General features: G+C 39.6%; 1 pseudogene; it reads right to left on the reverse strand.

Annotated features, from left to right (window-relative positions):
- Nucleotides 1-211: 211 nt before the first annotated feature.
- On the reverse strand, nucleotides 212-1997 carry LOC145068842 (cytochrome P450 736A117 pseudogene; annotated as a pseudogene).
- Nucleotides 1998-4747: the final 2750 nt, after the last annotated feature.

A 4747-nucleotide genomic window follows, 5' to 3' on the forward strand; every position in this document is an offset into this window, starting at 1 on the left:
AAGATAGGGCCATAGGGGATGTTGCGTGTTGTCTGACCCGAAGAGGGAAAAAACAGAAGAAAATGGAAGAAAAGAAGGTTGAGCGGGTTGGCTGAAGGCAGAATAGACAGGAACACGAATCCCTCTTTCATGGTAAGTTCCTTTTGTCAACAAAAAGGGTTGGAACAATACAAATAACACAAGGTTTGAAAACATGCCTAATAATGACAAGTGAATGAAGACATAGCAATATTATTTAATTTTAACATATACCTGATTGTCGTAATCTTACATCCAAATAGATCCCAAAAGAAAAATATTGGATGATATTATATATAACAAATACAATGAGATGATGAAAGATGTTGCCGATCTATTGTTATAAATATTATTATACTAAGATCGATTGTCATTTACCAACCATTCATGGGGACAGGTTTTCCAAGAGCAAGTAATGGAATCTTTCTGTGATTAGCGAGACCAAAAGTTTCATTCATATCGACGTCCTTCGGTGTTACACCCTGTGGCAGCGACCAATCGAATTTTGATAAAACAGTAGCCAAAACCTTCTCATTGATCGCCATGGCGAACACCCTTCCAGGGCAACCCCTTCTTCCAGCTCCAAACGTAAGCAACTCGAAATTATGCCTTACGAAATCAATAGACGACTCCAAGAACCTCTCTGGTAGAAACACTTCGGCTTTTTCCCACACTTTAGGGTCCCTCATAATTGCATAAACGTTCACGTATACCCTTGTTCCTTCTGCAATATCATACCCCATTACATTAACATCATGTCGTGCGACTCTTGGTGGTAGAATCGGAAGGGGAGGATGGAGGCGGGTGGTTTCCATGATCACGGCTTTAAGATAAATCATCTTGTCAAGATCTTCGTCTGTTATCTCTTCTTTCCCATGAAGAATGCTCCTTACCTCATCTTGGACTTTCTTCAAGTTTTCCGGATGTAACAGAAGCTCAGTCATCGCCCATTCAAGTACTGAAGATGATGTATCTGTTCCAGCAACATATGCGTCCAAGAGGAGTGCTTTGATGACGTCTGCATCGATGGTGATGCCGATAATATCTTCCTTCTGAACCTTGAGTAGTCCTTCAATGAAGGTTTCCACACCATCTTCAGAAATTTTTTCAGAGTTATTGCGTACCTTTATTATGGTCTCGTCGACCACGCCTTGTAGAAACTCGTCAAAATCTACAGCGACTCTATCAACTTTAGCACTGAGACCTCTAAGACGATCAACCACCGCAAGCTGAGGAATAGAGTCCTCAAAATAAAAGCTACCCAACACCTCTGAGAACTCTTGCAACACCTTCTTGAACTTCCTCCCAATCTCCCCTTCGTTATATGTCCTCCCAAACGTCGCCATGCATGTCACGTCGTTTGTAAGCGAGCTAAACAAGTCGCTCAAGTCTGCTGGCTTGTTAGATAAGAAACACTGGGTTATCTTATCTACGCATTCGGCAATTATCTTTTCTCTCAATCCATTATAAGTTTGAACCTTTTTGTTACTTAGAAGCTGAAGCGTTAGAATGCTTTTTGCTTGCCTCCAGTATTCTCCATAAGGAGCTACTGTTATTTCCTTGAGATTGTAAGAGATAGCCCTGAACATTCTTGTGTTAGGTCTACTTGCAAATGCTATATCATGAGTTTTCATGATCTCGCGAGCTGCTTCGGTTGATGAGACCACCAGGCTTGGGACTGAACCGATGTGGAGGAGCATGAGCGAGTCACCATAACGTCTGGCCAGAGATAGAAAGGAGTGGTGGACGCTTGCACCTAGCTGGTGGAGGTTGCCGATGACTGGCAGTTTTGGTGGTGATGGTGGTAGTTTCTTGGTGGTGGATGATGATGAAGAATTGTACCATTTGTAGAACACCAAAAAAGCACCAAGAAACAACGTCAAACTGTAGATCGACACTTGTGCTATGAAACTCCACATTTTGTGTAAGTGTCGCCGGAGAGTGAATTCAATGATACGTGGATGTTTGTGTTGAAGGAGAATTGTCTACGTATTTATAATCAGTGTGTTAAACAAACCGCCTGCCATCAATGACCAATACGAAATATATCAAAAAGAATAGACGATGTTTTTGAATTTGACTAAAAAAAACCTTTGAGAAAATTTAATAAAAGAGTTGGCGGATGATTTGATGTATTTAATTTGATTATATATTATGGATGACGGCAGAGGGAAACTCACTGGCGGATGGATTTTGTGTTAAAGTGACTATTTGCGTCGTCTGGTTATAATAAAAGCCTTTTAATAATTGAACGCCATCAACGACCGCTGGTACAGCCACAAGACTAAAATAATAACAATAATAATAATAATAATAATAATAATAATAATAATAATAATAATAATAATAATAATAATAATAATAATAATAATTACATAATGTTGCTAATGATGGACAATTTTACCCTTCACTGGTAACTGCTGTTGTTATCCGAATTGGGACTTTAGGTCCTGCACAAAAGAGTTTGGTTGTTTGCTGGAAGTCCGTTGGTAGTTTTTTTCCTTATTAAAGATCGCGTTCAAGTTTGATTTTCACCCACTTTCCTGCCTTGAAATAATCATGTCAGTAATGCGAAGACTTCTCGAATGTAGCCTCCACTGGTTTTGCTGTAGGATCAAATTCATCTTCAAAGTTAATCTACCAGCTGTTCGTTTATGTTTTTTCTCGTGTTTTTTGCCCTTTGCTACTTTTAGTCAACTTAGTTTGTTTTTTCTTTTATCTTCTTGTATATTTTTATTGGTCTAGCTTCCCACTGGTTCCTTTCTAATACATTTGGCTGTTAAAAACAAAAAATAAGTGAAAAATAATAGTGGTAATTGTTTTTTGAAGTTAATTTGTGTTAGTTATTGTGCAGGTGTATAAAGCTTAAATTACTTTGTTAATAAAGGAGTGTTCCTATCAAGTAGGAAGCTGCAGAATGAAGAACTTGTACGTAATAAAGCTTGTTCGTGGGAGTGCTAGGATTGCTTGTACCAAGGAGTTTGGAAGCTTGTAGGGTGAGCATCGAATCTTGGTACCTGCATTTGTAACTGTAATCGGTTCGGAATCGCCGGTTCATGTACCGACTTCATTTATGTTATTCCGACTTGGCATCTAAAAAACGTTGTTATAGCGGCTTGACACCGCCCCCGGGCCTTTTCCGGCGTTACGACATTGTCCATTATTGTGGCAATAGGAGGCAACAGTGGTATTTGGCTTGCATTTTCTTCAAAGCGGTTATATTTTAGACCGTTGTTAAACGGTCATAAACTATTTTTTTTTCCCATTTTAACTTTAATATAAATACACATATTACTCTACAAAATACATTTATTTCTCTCAATCTCACTTTCTTTTATTTATTTCTATTTCACATAAACTAATAATTCAAAACAAAAAAATGGATCTGTTAGATCCGTTTCATCCATTCAACGATGATAATGATGACGACGATATCTTTGTAACTATGATATACCGGTATTTAATGGACGTGCTACTACAATCCGATCAAACTCCACTGCTCACACAACGTGCAACGTTAAATAGAGATCGTGAAGAAGGACATAGACGTCTAGTTAATGGTAATTTTGCAGATTGTTGTGTCTACCAACCTAACGATTTCAAAAGAATGTTTCGTTTGCGAAAAAATGTGTTTGAAAGGATAGTCAACACATTGGAAGAAAGGTGTTGTTATTTCCATGTTTTGTAATTTATAAATGTCGCTTTTAATTAAAATAAATACAATTATTTTTACCTGTTAAATATATGTTTAGGTATGAATTTTTCCAAGTGAGAGATAATGCTAGAGGTAAACGAGAATTCACAAGGTTGCACAAATGTAATGCGATAATTAAGCTAATGGTTATCGGGGAGTCACCCGATTCTATTTACCATTATATGTGATGCGACATGGATCTGAACCACCTCTTCGTCTTCTTCTCTTCTCTTGATGGCAACTAGGGTGGATAGATCTGCTAGTCACAATCAGAGAGATGCGTTAGAGCCGCCCCAAGGACTGTGCCCCGGAATCGGGCTCTGACGGTCAAGTTAGATCATCTGGAAGATCTGAGACTGTTCTCTTTAGCTAGAGAGAACCATTTTGGTGTTGGTGGTGGTGTATGGTGGCTAACGCCGGTGGGTGGCGGCTGAGCCACTCGGCCAGAGTATAGAATGGCGGCTAAGCCAAGGGGCAGATCCCCCTCCATGGAGGAGATACTATTCATTATATAGGGACAATTAGGTCAAGGCTTGGGTCAACCCAATTCAGGCCCACTTAGCAAGGAGTTGGGTGAGGCCGCCCGGAGGGGCCAGGCGAGGCTGGCGGGAGCGCACCAGGAAAGGCTGGCGGGCGCACACTAAGAAAGGCTGGAAAGGGAGTGCCAGGCCAGGGAGCGCCAGGTCGGGCCGGCGGGAGAGTCCCCAGCAAGGCTGTTGAGAGAAAAACTTTGAGACACTCTTGAAAAAACGTTAGAACAAGTATATTACGGAATAGTTAATCTCGAAGGATCTAAAAGCTCAACAATAATATTTAGAGTTAGATGGTTAGAGAGTTAGTTGCGAAAAAGTAAAGAAATGGAAATGACAACAATTGTTATATCGAGTATACACATAAGCTGATTCATAACGAGGAATGCATTCAATCCAAGTTAATAAGTGAGATCAAACTTAGTGATTAAGTCACAAAAGACTTGCTCCGAAGAGAGATTGTAATTGATTATGAGAGTAAGAAGTGTGAGTAAGAGAGATAGAG

This window comes from Lactuca serriola, chromosome 8 (assembly GCF_051521515.1).
Source record: "Lactuca serriola cultivar US96UC23 chromosome 8, Lser_US96UC23_V15, whole genome shotgun sequence".
Lineage (NCBI taxonomy): Eukaryota > Viridiplantae > Streptophyta > Magnoliopsida > Asterales > Asteraceae > Lactuca > Lactuca serriola.